Genomic DNA, 18718 nt, shown 5'->3' on the forward strand with positions numbered 1-18718 from the left:
CTGAACCCGTTTCTAGGAGTTCATGAAGCGGTGTGCCCATCTTTGCACCAGGAACATTCTTGCCCAGGTCTAGGATCTTTCTCTAGATTTTCCTTTGTCCAAGGTTGCTGATGAAGCCGAGAGCCAAGAGTACCTGGATGCTGTTGAGAGGTTGGAGCCTAAGGTCGATGACTTAGCCAGGAAGATTATAGATAATCTTAACATTGATGTTTCTACTCCTGATGGCAATGCTTGAATGTAATCGACCTTTGTACTTCGTCTTTTGTAATAGAATACTTATACTCTTTCTTGAATGAAGATCCTTTATCTTTGTTGATGTCCTCTTTGTCTGGATGTCTAATCCTTGCTTACTCTTTAAATGTGTTGTCCAAGTGATCAGAATTTTCTCCGAGTAGTTATCTGTTCTGACTTTTATCTACGTTGTATAAACCACTCAGTGTATGTAGATCATTGAATTTGACAAATTTTCTTGATTTGCCGAGTACTTGTCTGGCTTTCGTCTGTACCATGTGAAACAACTCGGTGTAGATCGCTGTCTTGACAAACTTTGTGTTCTTGTTAGTACTAAAAAGACTTAGGACCGACGATCTTAGTTTTTTTGCTTAACTCGAGATGTGATCAGCATCTGGTGTAGCCCCCGAGCACTCCATGGTTGAGCTCTGGAAGCCTCGCCTTGTTCCTTCAGGTCTTGCCGAGCAGGTACAGATGTTGTCCAAGTGCTTTTCTGAGTGAAACCGTGTAGCGCTTCTTGGGGTCTTCTAAGTGTAGCCCCGAGCCTCTTGCTATTTGGCACAAGGAGCTAGAGGGTCTTGTCTTGAAGTCGCTTTGATTTATGTGCAGGCTTAGTTTCTGTCATTTTGTTTTTTGGTTCAGGTGTTAGCTTATTAGCTACCCTCATCAGCGGGCTCAAGCATCTTTTCAGCTCTTTTGCTCATGGCCGGTATGCTCAAGCATCTTTTCAACCATTTTGCTTTTTGGTTTGGGTGTTAGCTTATTAGCTACCCTCATCGGTGGGCTCAAGCATGTTTTTAGCTCTTTTGCTCTCGGTCGGAATGCTCAGGCGTCTTTTCAGCCATTTTGCTTTTTAGTTCGGGTGTTAGCTTATTAGCTACCCTCATTGGCGGGCTCAAGCATGTTTTCAGCTCTTTTTCTCTTGGCCAGAATGCTCAGGCGTCTTTTCAACCATTTTGCTTTTTAGTTCGGGTGTTAGCTTATTAGCCACCCTCATCGACGGGCTCAAGCATGTTTTCAGCTCTTTTGCTCTCGGCCAGTATGCTCAGGCATCTTTTTAGCCATTTTGCTTTTTTGTTCTTGTTGGAAATAACTCAGGGAGAGCCATAATGAGACATATGTTTGTTGAGAAAGAACCATCTTTATTGATCATGAATATTGATAGGTCACAATAGTACATATATTGTTGATGAGCGCTATCTTTGTTGATCATGAACGTTGATCTCTTGTGTCTTGTATACATATTTTCCCTTGAGTCGTTTTTATGCGTAGAATCTTCGTAGCTGACTGATGTGCCATGTATTGTTGACTTCTTTTCCGTCTTCGGTTATCAACTTGTATGTGCCTGGTCTGATGACTTTTGTGACGATAAAAGGACCTTCCCATGGACTGAGTAGTTTATGGTGTCCGTCGGTTTTTTGTATTCTTCTTAGTACTAGTCTCTAACTTGTAATGATCGAGACTGGGTTTTCTTGTTGTAGTGGCATCTTAGTCCTTGGAGGTATCTTGCTGATTGAAGGGTAGCGTTTACTCTGACTTCTTCTATACTGTTGAGTTCTAATCTTTGGGTGTGTTCTGCTTCTCCTTCGTCGTATTGTTCTATCCTTAGTGATGTCCAGATCAAGTCTGTAGGTAGTACGGCTTCTGATCTGTAAACCAGGAAGAAAGGTGAGTATTCGGTGGCTCTGCTTATTTGAGTACGTAGCCCCCATATGACCTTGGGTAATTCTTCAATCCACTTTGATCCATAGTCTACTAGTTCTTTATACAATCTTAGTTTTAATTTAGCTAGTATGAGTCCATTTGCCCTTTCGACCTGTCCGTTGGCCTCTGGATGTGTGACTAAAGCATAATCTATTCTGAAGCTACAGTCCTGTGCCCAACTTTGGAATTATGTGGCTGTGAAGGGAGAACCCAAATCCATGATGATTCGATTGGGCATGCCGAAGCGGTGCATAATGTCTTGGATGAACTCGACTGCTTTGGCTGCGCTGTATTTTGTGAGTGGTTTGAATTCAATCCGCTTGGTGAACTTGTCAATTGCTACGAAGATGTACTCGAAGCCGCCTTTTGCTTTCTTGAGAGGTCCTACTTGGTCCAGCCCCTAGCAGGAGAAAGGCCAAGCAGGTGGGATGTAGATGAGGTTGTGAGCTGGCACATGAGCTTGTCTTGCGAACATTTGGCAACCTTTGCATCTTCTGACGAGTTCTTCTGCATCTTTCAAAGCGGTTGGCCAATAGAAACCGGTGCGGAATGCTTTGCCGACTAGTGTTCTTGAAGCGGCGTGATTTCCACAGCAACCTGAGTGTATTTTGTCTAGGATCTCTTTGCCTTCTTAAAATGAGACGCATTTTAGGAGTACTCCTGATGATGTGGCTCTTCTGTAGAGCTTGTCTCCCACTAGGACGTAATTCTTGCTTCTACGAACAACTCTGGTAGCTTCCTCCTTTTCCGCTAGCAACTTATTCTCTTTTATGTAATCAATAAAAATCTGGGTCCATGAAGTGGTGATTACCAAAATATGGATGCCTTTAGCTGAGATTTTAGGGGTTATCTCACCGGGTTGTTTGATAGAGGGAGCTGATAATTCCTCTATGAATACACTAGGTGGGACCTTTGCCCTATCTGATCCAAGCTTGGCAAGAAAGTCTGTTGCTATATTAGAATCGCATAGGACGTGTAGAATTTCTAATCCTTGAAAATGTTTTTCGAGCTTTCATATTTCTACACAGTAAGCGCCCATGTTTTCTTTGGTGCAATCCCAATCTTTGTTGACTTGATTGATGACTACTGCTGAATCGCCATATATGAGTAAACGCTTGATTCCGAGGGTAATTGTCACTCGTAACCCATGGATGAGGGCTTCGTATTCTGCTTCATTGTTTGTAGCTTACCATAATATCTGAAGGACGTACTTGAGTTGCTTTCCATCTAGAGAAATGAGGAGGATGCCTGCACCAGCTCCGCCTAGCTTGAGTGATCTATCAAAGTACATCTTCCAATGATCAAGGATGGTACTCGATATAGGTTGTTGAATTTCTACCCATTCGGCAACAAAATCAGCCAGGGCATGAGATTTAATTGCCTTCCGTGGGGTGAAATTCGATATTGAGAGCACCAAGTTCAACTGCCCACTTAGATATGCTCTCTGTTGCATCTCTGTTGTGTAGGATGTCTCCTAGTGGGAAATCTGTTACTATGGTAATCTTGTGGCTTTCAAAATAGTGGCGAAAACTTACGTGAAGTGATTAGGAGGGCGTAGAGTAGTTTTTGCACATGCGGGTACCGGATTTTTGATTCTGATAGTACTTCGCTGATGTAGTATACGGGGCGTTGTACTTTATATACACGCCCTTCTTCTTCTCTTTCTACGACAATTGCAGTGATGATCATAGTAGAAGTTATCGCAATGTACAGCATCATGTCTTCGTATTTCTTTGGAGGTGTGAGAACGGGTGAGGATGTGAGATATGCCTTAAGTTTCTTGAAAGCTTCATTGGCTTCTTCTGTCCACTCGAATTTGTCTGTCTTCTTTAGCAATTTAAAGAAAGGTAACCCCTTTTTGCCCAGTCTTGATATGAAATGATTTAGTTCCGCCATGCAGCCTGTTAGCATCTGCACATCTTTGACACTTCAAGGAGGGCCCATCTCTATTATGGCTTGAATTTGCTTGGTGTTTGCTTCGATTCCATGATGACTGACCAGGAATCCGAGTAGTTGTCCTAAAGGAACTCCGAATACACATTTGTTTGGATTCAATTTCCACCTCCATCTTTTCAGGTTTTCGAAGGTTTGCTTTAGGTCTTCAATTAGTGTATCCGGGTTCTTTGTCTTTACCACTACGTTATCCATGTATGCTTCTATGTTTTCGCCGATCTGATCACTAAGGCATGTTTGGATAGCTCTTTGGTAAGTCACACCAGCATTTTTGAGTCCAAATGACATAGTTTTGTAGCAGTAGGCACCGAATGGAGTGATGAAAGATGTCTTGCTTTGGTCTTTTTCCTTTAACTGCAATCTGGTGATATCCTGAATAGCAATCAAGGAAGGATAGTAAGGCAGATCATGCTGTTGAATCTACTATCTGATCAATGCGTGGTAGTCCTGAATGGATCTTTCGGGTAGTGTTTGTTGAAATCTATGTAGTCGACACACATGCGTCACTCATTTGTATTCTTTTTCTATACCAAAACTAGGTTTGCTAGCCAATCTAGATGGTGGATTTCTCTGATGAATCCGGTTGCCATTAGTTTTGTAATTTCCTTTTTAATCGTTGCCTTCTTATCTGGTGAGAATCGTCGTAGTCGTTGCTTCATAGGCTTGGAGCCATCATTGATATCAATTCTGTGCTCAGCCAACTCTCTTGGGACCCCTAGCATGTTGGCCAGCTTCCAAGCGAAGATATCTTTGTTGTCCTGAAGAAAGTTGGTGAGCATGAGTTCCTATTTTGCCGATAGGTGGGCGCTGATGGTTGCCGTTTTTGAGGGATCGCCGGTGCCCAGGTCGATTTACTTGACGTCGGCTTCTTTTGGTGGTGCTAAGATGCTAGGTTTTTTAGCCGGTATTTCTAGCTCTTCTAGGCTCATTTCTGCCACAATAGTGGTTATTTCTTTTCTTCCATCATTGGCCTGTGCTTTTGCTGTAATTTGGATTGCCTGAACATCACAGTCAAATGCGCGCTTCAAATCACTCTGAAGAGAGAGGACACCATTAGGCCCTGGCATCTTAAGCAATAGGTATGGATAATGCGGTATTGCCATGAATTTTGCTAGTGCTAGGCGCCCGAGGATTGCGTGATATAATGAATCGAAGTCCGCGACTTCAAACTTGATGAACTCTGTACGGTAGTTCGAGAGAGTCCCAAAAGTAACCGGTAGAGTAATTTGTCCAAGTGGCATTGCTGCCTTGTCGGGTACTATGCCATAAAAAGGCGTGCTTGTTGGTGTGATCATCCCGGCGAGTTGTAGTCCCATCTTCCTTAGAGTTTCTGAAAAAATGATGTTGAGTCCAGCTCCTCCGTCGATTAGTACTTTCGTAACAGTCATTCCAGCAATGGTTGGATCTAGAACCAGTGGGTAATGGCCTACTGTTTTCTACTGCTAGGTCCATTGGTCTTCTCTTGAAAATTGGATTGGATACTCTGACCAATTGAGATATCTTGGGGTAGCAAGTTCTGCTGCCATGATGGTTCGTAACTGCTAGCTTTTCTTGATGTTTGCTTCTAGAATCTAGAACCCCGGCAAAGATTACTGCCACTATCCCCTTGGATTTTTTGGAATCCCTTGTCTTCGTGGTTGCCATCTTCTTTTTTCTGATTGCCTTCTTTGGTATTCTCCTTACTATCTTTCCTTGTGTATCGATCTTTGAAGGTGTAGCAATTTCTAATGGTGTGATTTCCTTTGGGGTGCAAGGGGCAACGTATGTTCTCAATGTTGTCATATCTTCTGGGCTTGGAAAATTTCCTTGATTTGTTGGTCACTGCTACAGTGTTGTCTAGACCACGCTTTCTTTCCTGATGTCTATTGTTTCGAGGATTTTGCCTATCTGGGTTGTCTCTGTTATTTCTATCCAGGAATCTTTCTCGTGTCTTTTCCTCTACGGTAATTATCTTTTCCACTGTTCGTCTGAATTCTTCATTGTTTCTTGGATTTTCTTTGTAGAAGTCTTGAAATTGCCACCTAGCCATGATTCTATGAGAGAAAGCTTCGATTACTTCTCGTTGTGATGTCATGTACTTGAGCTCGTAGTTCGCCAAATCGTCGATAGTAATTTCTGAGACTTTCACCTCTTTTCTTCTTGAGTCCTTTTAGCTCTGCATGGGTGATTGGGTGTATAATAATACTCGTGAAATTTTCATAGAAAGCTCTCTGCAAGTCCTCCCAATTTTTGATTGATCCTAGATTCAATTTGCCAAATCATTGAAGTGGCATGGTTTCTAGGGCCATGGGAAAGAACAAGGTCTTGATGTCATCATCTCCTCCGGCCAATTCAATCGATTGTGAGTAAATCCTGAGCCACTGCCTTGGTTCGGTCTTGCCATCATACTTAGAGTGGTTGGATGGCTTGAACTTATGAGGCAGTCGTATTGACGCAAGTCTGTTTGCAAAACAGGGGAATCTATCATGCGTTCTGGCTTCTGTGTATTCTGATTCCACGCCCCCTTCTTGCTAACTGTTGTCTTGGTGAGAGTAGTTCTACGTGGCTATCCAAGTAGGTGCTTTGCTTTTGGCCTTTTTGGTTGTTCGACCCAGTCGTTTTGACTATGGTTTATTGTACTTTCTCTATTGTGACTTCCACTTGGCCCAAGTCTCTTGAAGGCGGACTTCCTTTGATTTTGATCTTCCTATTCATGAGATGTTGCCCTTTCGTCGTGCGTCCTAAGGACTGTTGATCAGAGGAAGTCCCAGAGCTGTTCTTGTTTTTCATTGGAATATGAAGTCGCCCTAAGTTCTTCTAGTGCTTCTCAGATTTTATCGTAGGGTGTATTCGCTGCTCGCCCTTCTTTGACCTCTCACTCTGATCTTCTCCTATTGTACTCGGCTAGGTCTGACTTATATTTGATCCAAGTTTCCTTTCGTTGTTTAGCACGGCGTTGACGTCCTTGCTTCAATTTGTTCTTTCTCTCTCTAGCCTGCCTCTGACTCTCAGTTTCACCATCATGCCCCTGGATAAATGGTGATATGTTGGATTTGGATTCATCTGAAGACCTAACGTCGAGTGCTTCTAGGGGGACCAAAGGTGATTGAGGACAGCGAATCATGAATACTTCTCTAGCATGAGTTGTTCTGTCATTGTCATTGATTTCTGTACTACCAGAGCTATTGATAACTTCAGTAGAGGTTTCAAGGTCACAGATCAAGTCTCCTTCTTGGTAGGGTAGAGTTGTTGTCATCGTATTGTCGACTAGTTGGGTGCCGTCATCTTTAGGAACAAAACCTGGCCAATGGATGATACAGTCTTGAGATGTTATAGTTAAGACGAGACCTTCCTGGACTCCTTTCAGCGGCATTCTAAGCATGGGATAGGTGGATCCTTCGGGCCATGTCTGATAAGATGTTACCATGTTGTGGAGTTCGAACAAAAGAGGACCCGACTTCTTTGAAGTACTCTGAGTGTACTCTGAGTAGTATTCTTGATAGGTTGACATCGTGTTTCAGAGCTTTGTCAGAAAAGAACTCGGTTTTCCAAAAGAACTCGAATAAGACTTCTTCTTGGAAGCAGAACCTGAGTTTGAATCGGATGCGTGAAGTCGCAAAATCCTGAGTTGGATTGAACATCACGAGCTGTGCGAATCTTCTAGCAAGCTGATCTGTCGTTGTCGCCGAAATGGAAAAGACCTAATGATGATCTGAATCTTCAAGGAGACGGCCTTGGAGCTTGCCATCGTCGCCTGCCTCGTAGATCCATGAACCAAAGATGAAGGTTGATCTCTTTGAGAAGATCATGTTGTCTAGGTCCATTGAGCTCTCGGATGCAAAATCGCCAAAAGCCCCTACCTAGGCACGCCAGCTATCGATGTTTCACCACCGATAGCCTACCACGGGGGTCCCCGGGGGTAGTTTGTTCGGGCTTTAGCGTATGTAGAACTCAACGGTAAACGCAAGAGACAGTCGATTTATCCTGGTTTAGACCCTCGATCTTTGATCGAGTAATAGCCCTACGTCTAGTCGGCGTAGCCTTTGCGTTGGATTGACCGTAAAGTGTTGTGTTGTACAATTGTTCTCTAAACTTTTGATCCAAGGAGCCCTGCCCTCCTTTATATAGTCAGGAGGCCAAAGTCCTAGTCGGTTTACAATAAGAGTTCCTAGTAGGATTATAGAATACTACTACTACTAAGATTACAGGGGAAGAATCGTAGTTAGACTAGTTCTTCTCCCTTCCTTGTGGGGTATCCCATGGGTCCCGCATCAACAAATACCCCTCTTACTCTGTGGTCTATGACCCCACTGCCTTCATGGCGTGTAATTTGGTAATAGTTGCCTGGTTAATAGCTTATGGTGCCACGATGAAACCGAGGGCCCCTAGTGGAACAGCTGCCACATGGTGACACTACTTGGCATACACTAGTATCGAGGTTGTTGACCAAGTACCTTTAGCAAGTTACACTGCCATACCGCTTTTGCTACAAAATAATTTCCTTGGAAATATTCGGGTGTTCGAATGAGAAATCCACAACGGGTTGATGAGATAGTGTTCTATCAAAGAAAGCAAGAGAACATGGTTTTGGAGGAAGCAGTGTATGTTGGGATCTCAGTTTATACAAGGGTTGGTACATATTATGGTCAAGGAAGGGAAAGAAAAAGAAGAGTAGTAAGGAAAGTTCTCCGTGGGTAGCCGATAGTGATTGTAAAAGCCTGGGTAGATGTCATGTCCCAAGCTCTGTGTTTAGTTTGACCACTGCTACACATGCCAGGTTATTTCACTGCATGCCCTACGGACGCCATCTGTGTCGTGTCCATTCGCACCCCGTTTCGCATGGCCAAGGCATCGTGCCGCACTCGTCGACCTTGTGCACTGTGCACTATTCTTTTTCCTAGCATCCAATTGGCTCTTGACCCCCTATGCCTTGTCCCCCGTACTAGACCCCCCCTTTCCCCTCTCATTTTCCTTCTCTTGGGACATGGCCGGCCACACGCCTACCTCATTGAGTGGACCCTCTCTCCATTCCTCCCCTTTATCCTCTCTGTGGCTCATGTAGGAAGCGCACCACGGCCAAGTTTATCCCCACAGCATGACCGTCTATGTATCCCATTCATGCCACCTCCACTTCCGATGTGTTGCGCCCCACCACCGTTCACCACTTTAAAATACCCTTCGTCCTTGCTCTTCTTCATCATCCCCATTCCGCTCACATTCGGAGTAGAGCTATGAGATCCAGTCGCCATCTGAGGAATTAGGTTCGTCAGTCTGAGGTGATGGTGTAATCCAAGAAGAAAGGATCTGGTTTTGTCAAAGAAGTTCAAGTTCCCTTAGGTTAGTTGGTCTTAGGGCTCATGATGTTTGACTTCTCAGTCGACTATTTTTGGATCTGTTCGACCTATGCCATGATTTGGATAATCATCTTCCTGTTGCTTCTCCATTGCCCTTGTCTATCTCGATTTCTGGATTAAGTCTCAGTTGTATTAGGTTGCTCTTAACCTTGTATCCATAAATCCATGTGTGGTTTTGCATTCGAAGTCATGTAATCTTTTGTGTAATCCCTGATCTACGGAATGTAATCGTGTTTCCTCTCTTCTGGTTCTTGTTTTGAATCTCGGGACGAGATTCTTTTTAAGGGGGGTTGGTTGTAACACCTCTGGTGTTATGAGCTCGTTTAGCACCGAGATTTAGGCCTAAGAAAAATTTACCGAAACGATTTTAGCAAGTAAATGGCGAGTGTCTTGTTCGGTTGGATTGAGCATGAAAACAATTTTTATAAATAAAATTTGTTGAAAGTAAAATTTGCTAAATAATAAAACCTTAGAGTTTTAGTTATGCTTGTTAATGCATAAAGTTGTTTAGAAAATGAATTTTTGGAAACTAAAATAATATAAAATATAAACAGGAAAAATTATATCATCAACAGGATATGGACATGGTGAATATGTGGGTATGCTTGTTTGAGTGTCAATGTGATGTTTGTTAGTTTAAAAATTAATATGAACAAAATAGAAATAAAAATGAGAGTGCTGGCGATGTTGGTCGCTGGTGCACTGCTGCTGTCAGCCTAGGGCTCACGTGCACCTGCGCCCAGTTCCACCACCCCCGCTACACGCCGTGACTCAGCTGCCCGTCTGGCCATTTCATTAATTCAAGTGAGTGGGTTGATAGCACGTACGAGCGATAGCGCAGCAGGTCTACAGGCTTCATTTGTTTTCCTAGTGTGGCGTGCTGTGTACTCGCCTTGCATTGCATTTATTCACCGTCTCGTCTCACATCGTGGCTCTGCATTGCAAAGTCTCCTCATCCATCCACATCCATGCTCCCTGGCCTTTGCTTTTCCTTCTCTCTCTGCCTTGATTGCTTCTGTCTACCTCTACCGAGCACCCGTCTACGCCAGCACATAGTTGTGGCCGTACATGTTGTTGTCTGTCCTGCCCTCTGCCTTCTTGAGGCTTGCCAAGCTCACCCTAGCAGTACCCAACCTAGACCAGCAGCTCAGCCACGTGCTAGTAGAGACCGACTGACAGGAGCAAGCTGAGCTAACTAGCTCACTCGCTCGCTCGCTCGTGATGGCGTCCATCCTCATGCAGCCGGTGGTGATCCTCCTAGACGTCATTGCCTTTGGCCTAGGCGTGGCCACCAAGCAGCGCTGAAGCCGGGCCACCGTCACTCTAGACGCCGCCAAGGAGTATGACTACAGCGTCTATGACTCCGACATCGCCATGGGCTACGGCATTGATGCGCTGCTCCTCCTCGCCTAACTCTTCCTCCCTGCGCCCCACAGTAGCCGCAGTGCCCCACCGATGAGCCGCCCCTTTGGCCGATGCATGGCCTCCCACATGCCCGAGCCCGCGTGTCCTACACCAGTGTCCCTTCCTCTCCCTCCCCGCATCGTGTCTCCATAATGTCTGTACCTACAGTCATAGCGTCTCACGCCTACCATCGCCCTACCCCTATGGATGCGCTGGACCGAAGCCCATGGCACTACCCCACAGGAGCCGTCGTTGCCCCACACGTCGTTCCACTGTGCATCCTAGGAGCGCCGTCGCTAGGCCACCATCACTACGCCTTCCACTCCTGTCGCAGCTCCACCTCCATTGCCCAGCGCCCGAGCTCTCGCTGCGCCCCCAGCACCACTGTCATGTGCAACTCCGCCTGGCCTCCGTTGGGCACCAAGCACCACGCGCGAGCGCGCCCGCGCCCCCTTTCCTACGCTAGACCCGCTGCTCCTCGGCACCCGTGCCGCAGTGCTTGGTCGCACCGCGGTCCGCCGCTGCCCCGCTGCCGTCTTCCCCCACCGGTGAGTACACTGGTGGCTGGGATTTGGCCAGCCGTGCCCGTCGACCAGTGCTCCTCTGCTCCTCTATATGTAGAAGATGAAGAGAAGGGTACTGAATTGAAGCATAAATTTTTTTCAGGGTTCTAGGTGTAAGATACATGACTCAAGTGAATAGTGCTTATGTCCTACGGGTTAGTTTCGAGAAAACTCGGGGGTGTCTTCGTAAAGTGGTACCACCGTCACTAGGCTAGAGGGTAGTGTGTTGGTCTGGCTTGTGCCCGGGGTACAAGCGAGGCGTGTGTTTTTGGGGTCCCCAGCTGGGGGCATTGATTCATGAATCGCCGACGCTCCAGTATGACTTGTCTTAACTCTAGCACCATAGTAAGAACTGGAAGATGAAAGATGGAAAGAAAAGGAAATCTGATTGCTTACCACCTGCTTGAAAGTATTAAAAGTGATGTAAGAAATGGTTAAGAATGATGTAAGCTTTATTCTCTCATTTGTGATCCTGATGAAAACATGGATTTTTGGGTTCTGCCCTGGGTGTGCCCGATGGGACCACGTAATTTAGTGTTCTCCTTCGAGTGCTTAGTGTCCTAATGGAAGACGAGCACTCCCGAGAGGCATTAGATTAGGTGGTTCTGCCACACCCACTCTCTCTCAGATTCGAGAACAGAGCATGAGTTCCAGCCCGGCGATACGCCCACAGTCGGACTCTACACGATTTTAGATGAGCGCACTACAGGTTATTTCTGTTTTATTCATCGTTCATTGATTTTTACATACTTTTGCATTGCATTGTAACATTGGGATGAAATATTGTAGGCTCAGCTGGAATAAGAAACGAGACGCCGAGAGGAGCTAGAGGTGAGGATGGATGCAGAGCAACAGAGGATGGAGGTAGAGCGACAGAGGACGAAGGCAGAGCGGCTACAGATGTTTGACTATATCATGGGTGTTTATGCTGCAATCGGTCAACCTCCACCACCAATGCCAGTCCGTCCTCCTCAACCTGCTACAAATATTGTTTTAGGCACGGTGAGTCACTTCAAAACCTTATAATCATCGTTTCTAGTTTATGCGAAATCAATCTTTTCTCCTTTATGATGTGCGTATGTTTATAGTTTCTAATTTCTAATTTATTTCTAGTTTGTAGTTAACCTTGTAATCACTGTTTCGTTCTTAATCATTATAACTTAGCTACTTTTAGTTTCCGCAGAATTAATCACTTTTTCTAGTTGCTAGTTTATTTCTAATACTTGTATGTTTCGTTCTCAATCTCTGTTAATGATTTATCTCTTCTCCTTTGTGCAGAATCAATCTGCGGCATCGAATGAGCCTTATGACTGATAGTGGTCACCGTGGTCATAGTTTATTTGCATTCCCGATGAGTCTAGAGAGCGACTGAGAACTATGTACTTGTGATTCTGAAGTTTATTTGCATTTATAATTGTGAAGTTCATTTGCATTTGTGATGTGATCGATATATCTATATGAACTGCCTGTGATGCCTATTGTGAACTATCTGTGATGGATGTGATGTTTATTTGAATGTGGTACGTGGCTGTGATCGAACCAAATAAACTGGTTATATGTGGCAGCTTTGCCGAGTGTTACACTCGGTAAAAGGGCTATTTGCCGAGTACCATGAAAAATACACTCGGCAAAGCGGACACGTGGCAAAAATCTGTGCATTCTGGGGCTAAAATAGCTTCTTTGCCGAGTGTCTGCGCTGTGACACTCGGCAAAGAAGGCATGTTTACTGAGTGACAGCTCCTGGACACTCAGCAAAGAGACCAAAAGTTGGGTCTAGGATGGCCAATCTTTGCCGAGTGTCCGGGATGTGACACTCGGCAAACATGGATTATTTGTCGAGTGTCGGAGCCGAGACACTCGGCAAACATGCATTATTTGCCGAGTGTCAGGGCTGGGGCACTCGGCAAACAAGGTCATGTTTGCCGAGTGCCGAGGCCGCTAGACACTTCGGCAAACACGTCGTGGCCGTCTCCGCGTCGTCACGTTACTCTTTTCCGAGCATTTGTTTCAGCACTCGGCAACGTCTTTACCGAGTGCCCGATAAAAACACTCGGTAAATAAACTTTTGCCGTCACTGTGTACGTCATGTGCTGTTTACCGAGTGTACTCGGCAAAACCTTTGCTGAGTGTTTTTTGGGCTTCGCCGTGTGCCTTGGACACATGACAAAGATCCTGTTTCCGGTAGTGACTGTGCTGCTGTGCCTGTGTTGCAGCTCCTCGCGGAAGCCAAAATGGACCAGGAGCTATCTAATTCTTCAAGGAGCTGAATTCTTCGCCTACGCCTGCCGTCGCTTGTTGTCTATTGGCAACAAGATTCTGAATCATTTATGCTATGTGTCTTTCTATCGTTAAAATTTAGGTTTATCTTCTTTTAACTTTGACCGGTTTTTTAGAAAAATAATGCATCAACATACATAAGTTCAAATAATCATAGTCAAAATGAAAGAAATTTGACTTAGGATGAAAAAAAATACCCTATAATTTAGAACTTATTATATCTGAAGTAGCCCTGGCTTGTTAACATACACAAGTTCATGTATGGCTGTTAAACTTCTCCTATTTTTGTTATTGGATCATTCTCGTCTTCTCGATAGTGGTAGTTAAATCATTGTTCATGCTGTCAACGGGGAATTCCCCGTCGGGTACAGCTCTCCCATCCCCGACCTCGTGGGGATAAAACTTCCCCCGTCCCCATCCCGTCAATATCATCGGGGGCAAGTTTCTCCTCATCCCCGTCCCCGCGCTGGGGATTTCATCCCCATGGGGTCCCCATCCCCGTCAAAGAATGCAGCTGGGATGGGAGTTGGGACAGGAGAGCAGGGCCCTCACCTTCGGCTCGAGGGGAGTGCCTAGCCAGGATGCAGGTCACCGGTGCCTGTTGCAGGGACCGGTGGAGCCGGTCGAGCGGCGTTTCGTTGCAGGGGAGCAGTAGGACGGGATCCTAGCCGATGATGCCTACTGCACGAACGGGTTCCTAGCTGGCGGCGAGGCCGGCCTTCAGGCGAGCAGGGACCGAGAGCTCCTTCCGGCGAGCAGGACAGGGCAGTCTCCGATGATGCCGGCCTGGGCCCAGGCAACGTAGGGTACTAGGGCGGGGCGCGCCATCGCTGAACCAGCGGACCTTGTGTGCGCTAGTGGGCTAGCGGCAGTCGACAGCTTGGGTTGGGGAACGGATGGGAGAGGGAGTGGAGGTTGAGGAACGAGGGTTAGGTCAAAGTTCCTTTTATATATACATGTATAGGTATTGGGCCTTCGTGGGCCTTCAGCAGTGCAGTCGGGTCCCCGCGGGGAGCGGGGATGGGGGGCTGTATAACATCCCCGCCCCCGTGATGCCCGACGGGGATAGGATTTGGCCCATTTAACTCCCCGTGGGGGAAGAGTTCTCTCCATCCCCGTCTCCTAATGGGTGAATTCCCAGCGGGGAATCGGGGAACGGGGCCCGTTGACATCTTTAATCGTTGTGTCCTTTTACTTGGCGATCTTTTTTTTGAATTCTTTTCTTTCTATTTTTTTGAACTCTCTCTCTCTCTTTTTGAATGGCGATCAGTATATGCTGTTTCACTGAAGACCTATTGAATAAGCGTAACCTTTTCTCGGATTGTGAAATCAAATGAGTGCAAATTCGACGACGAGGCAGTCGTCTGTTACCTGTTGGGCTGTTATGGGCCTCAATAAGACGTGGCCCAACTTAATCAGGGTGAACAAGTGTAAGTCGGTTAGGCCCACGTACCTAAGCACCCCGGCGGCTGCCCACGCCCGACGCGTCCACCAGGCAGCAGAGAGCCCTGTTCCGGCGGGCCGTCTCCGCCCTCCGTCCGGCCGCTGCGCGTTTCGCCGCAGCTGGCAACTCCGCTCTGACCGACCTAGGAGGAGAAGGTCGAGGGGGAAGTCTCCCTCACGAGAGGCGAGGAGGATGTCGGGGTTCGGCGATGGGTACGTGGGAACGGCGCAGGACGAGGTGAAGATCCGGCGGCTGGAGAAGCAGCGCGAGGCGGAGCGCCGCTAGATCGAGGAGCTCAAGAACAAGTCCGCGGACGGGCAGCCCGGCCTCCTCCAGTTCGGCTCCAGCACCTCCGAGGTAATCGCCGTCACGGCCGCGCGCTTCGTGTTCCTGCCCTTTTGTCCGTCTCTCTACCGAATCCTTTAATCCTGTCGATGCGTTGTAATTGCCCACCAAGCTACGAGTGAGGGAAAAAGACACTGACTCACTTGTTGCCACTGTCGTTCAGGATTCGTGTCTTTTCTCTTGTAATCGCCAGTAATTTTTGCTCGATAGTTAGCTCTACTTGTGATTTAGCAAAATCAGCACGAGATTTGTGTTCTGTTTAGTTTACCCTGTACGGTTCAGTATTCACTTTCGAGTAGCTTTTCCACACTTCGTTTTTGTTGCTGAATTGACCAATTGATATGTTTTTTTTTTTTTGTGTGTGCGTTTTGATGTCGTGTAGGCTGATTTATGTCTTTTAATTTCTACACCATGTATACGCCTCTTCACTTGTTTAGAAATTATTTGAATTTCTGCAAGTAGGTCGTTGCTGTAGGTTGTGTATAACCTTGAATTTTACTAAGTTAATGTTAATTGCTGTTGCATTCAGATTCTTGAGACTGCATTTAAGAAGGAAACAGTTGGTCTCGTCACCAGGGAGCAGTATGTCGAGAAGGTAATTAGCCAATTCATTCATTCATACATATACATCATTATTTGCCGGTTCATTTGTTGAAGACTGGGATTTTCCATCTAATTTATTGTCTTTAATGTCCTTCTGCCCGAGTAGAGGGTTAACATTCGAACCAAGATTGAGGAGTAAGAGAAAGAAAAACTTCAAAAGCTGCAACAAGAGTGAGTTTGAACTTTGAATTCAAGCCTGGTCAAATCACAAGTATCTTTGAATTCCTTCCCTCAGCCAAACAATAATGTGTTGTGTGTTTCAGAGAAGAAGAATTGCAAATGCAGAAAAGGAAAAAGAGGAGAGTGAAGGGTGATCCACGCTTATCTTTCTGCGACGACATTGAGAATGGAAGTGATGAAGATGATTTTGAGAAACGTATGGTCCTTCTAACCTATCTGTGGTCTTACTATTTTTTTGTTCTCTCACCTCATTTATGTGCATTTCATAAGCAGGTCTGTTCATTTTGGGGGTGCACTGCACACATCTCTGTCTATTGCATTGACCAAGTTTTTTTTGGCTTTGTTTCTATATTCCCCACTTGTGTGGGCTGGTTGTAGTTTATGATTTCATATTTCATTTTTTAGCATAGCCGTGACGTAGTTGATGAACGATATTAAATGTACCACATCCGTATATTCTTTGCTCGTGTACTAGTTTTCTTCTGATAATTGTGTTTTCCATCATAGTTTTCAAATTCTTGTGAAGCATTGTTTTGTGTGTTTGTTTTTCCTGTTGTGTTACAGCTTTGATTTCGAGATCTTACTTCTGTGGCAATCATTTGCTTTAAACTTTGCTTTAGTTGTTAAATTGGTGATGAAATGAAGTTTGATTGATGCAACTGTGGCAAAACCCTTGTTATCGTCATGATCCTGCTATTTAGATCATTTCATGTATAGTTCACCTGTAGACAAACACCAAACTGAATTAAACAGGTCTTGCACAGGGCTTTATGTAGAATGTCTTAATCCTTGCTCAGTGCCAACAGCAATATTACTGTGTCTTGACATTACTAAAGAATTATAGAACTACTCTTAAGCTAATATGCACATATTCTTGCTTCTCTGTACAGAAGAAACCAAGAAAAATGGCCCTGTCAAACTTGGAAAGGATCCAACTGTCGAGACAAGTTTTCTACCCGATAGGTATTTCTGTTGGTTTATGACTACCACTTAGGATTGTTGATTGATTCTCCATTTCCAAGCTTTGTTTGACCTGCAAGCTGTTTGCTAAGAGTGATCCTTCAGAGAAAGGTAGGCGGAGGAACAAGCAGAACGAGAACGACTGAAGAAGCAGTGGTTGCGTGAACAGGAATTGATCAAAAGTACTGCCACATTCTGATAGAACTGCTCACTTTAATCAATCTACTACGAGTCACAATTTTTTGGATAAAATTTCTTCCTAACTGATTAACCATTATGTCGCGTTCCAGATGAACCTCTTTCAATTACTTACAGTTACTGGGATGGGACTGGGCACAGGAGAGTTATCCAGGTTAATTTCTAATCAATGGTGAACTTGCTTCTTATTTGTCTGTTCTAAGCTTTTGATCTGTGGACTGTACAATGAAAACAAAGCTTACTATGATGCCAGGTCCGTAAAGGTGACTCCATTGGAGAATTCCTAAGGGCTGTTCAACAGCAGCTTGCCCCTGAATTCCGTGAAGTGCGGACAACTTCAGTTGAGAATCTACTTTATGTGAAGGAAGATCTTATCATCCCTCATGTATGTGTTCATTCTCTTGTAATCTACAAAGTTATGTTAAAGTAAGTCCAACCATTTTCTGATTCCATGTTCTCTCATTTATTTGACAGCAACACAGCTTTTATGAATTAATTATCAACAAAGCGAGGGGCAAGAGTGGACCGGTAATTCTTGTTTCTTTTGTGATGTGGATATATTCTGCTCAAAAACGTGTTGTTTGTTCTGAAGCTTTTCCTAGCTTTTGGAAAAACAACTGTGCAATTCCTTTTTTTTCCATTGGTGTTTCCAGCTTTTGTAATATTTGGCTTCTTACAACTGATCACTGTTTTCATTTCATCAAGGGAGGCTAGCAGTTTCTTCTTTCTTCCTTAACCTTGTTAATTCACAAGTTTAAGGAATATTGGATCTGAAACCAAATGATTATGTAATTCTAGTTGTTTACAGATGCTTAAGGGATTGTTTTGTTATTCCAGATGAATTATTTCTTCATGGCATTAGAGTTTAAACATTTAATGACACTGATTTCTGTTGACAGCTTTTCCATTTTGACGTTCATGAGGATGTTCGTACCGTTGCCGATGCAACGAAAGAAAAGGATGAGGTGACTGACGTTTCACAATGTCTTATTTGTACTTTCCAGTTTCCCATATGATATGCTGCATTCTAAACTCATGTTTGATAACTGCAGTCTCACACGGGGAAGGTTGTAGAGAGGCATTGGTACGAGAAAAATAAGCATATATTCCCAGCTTCAAGATGGGAGGTTTGTCAATTTTCTCTATCTTCTTTCATGCTTAATAACCTCAACTCTGTTGACAGGAATATACTTTGGTTTGGCAACAGTTTTGTTCATTCACTAATGACTCAAATTACATTGCAGATCTATGACCCAACAAAAAAGTGGGAACGCTACACAATCCATGGGGATTAGCATGGACCATCATACATAGACAGCTAAATTATTTGTTCTTTGGATGTCTGAAATTACCAGCACTTAACGGTATGAGAATGGCACAAGTGACGATTGGAATAGCAGATTATTAGTGTTGTTTGCCAACATGTACCACTAAAACTAGAATCATATGACTGTTATTTTAGCGATGCCAAAATTTTCTCCTCTCGATACTTATGTGAAACATGTACTTCTACTGATGATATT

The 18718-nt window shown here is 44.7% G+C and overlaps 1 pseudogene; it reads left to right on the plus strand.

Moving 5' to 3' along the window:
* Positions 1 to 14919: 14919 nt before the first annotated feature.
* LOC136552195 (protein XAP5 CIRCADIAN TIMEKEEPER-like) lies at positions 14920 to 18711 on the plus strand (annotated as a pseudogene).
* The last annotated feature ends 7 nt before the right edge of the window (positions 18712 to 18718 follow it).

The sequence above is a fragment of the Miscanthus floridulus genome, chromosome 4 (assembly GCF_019320115.1).
Source record: "Miscanthus floridulus cultivar M001 chromosome 4, ASM1932011v1, whole genome shotgun sequence".
Taxonomy (NCBI): Eukaryota; Viridiplantae; Streptophyta; class Magnoliopsida; order Poales; family Poaceae; genus Miscanthus; species Miscanthus floridulus.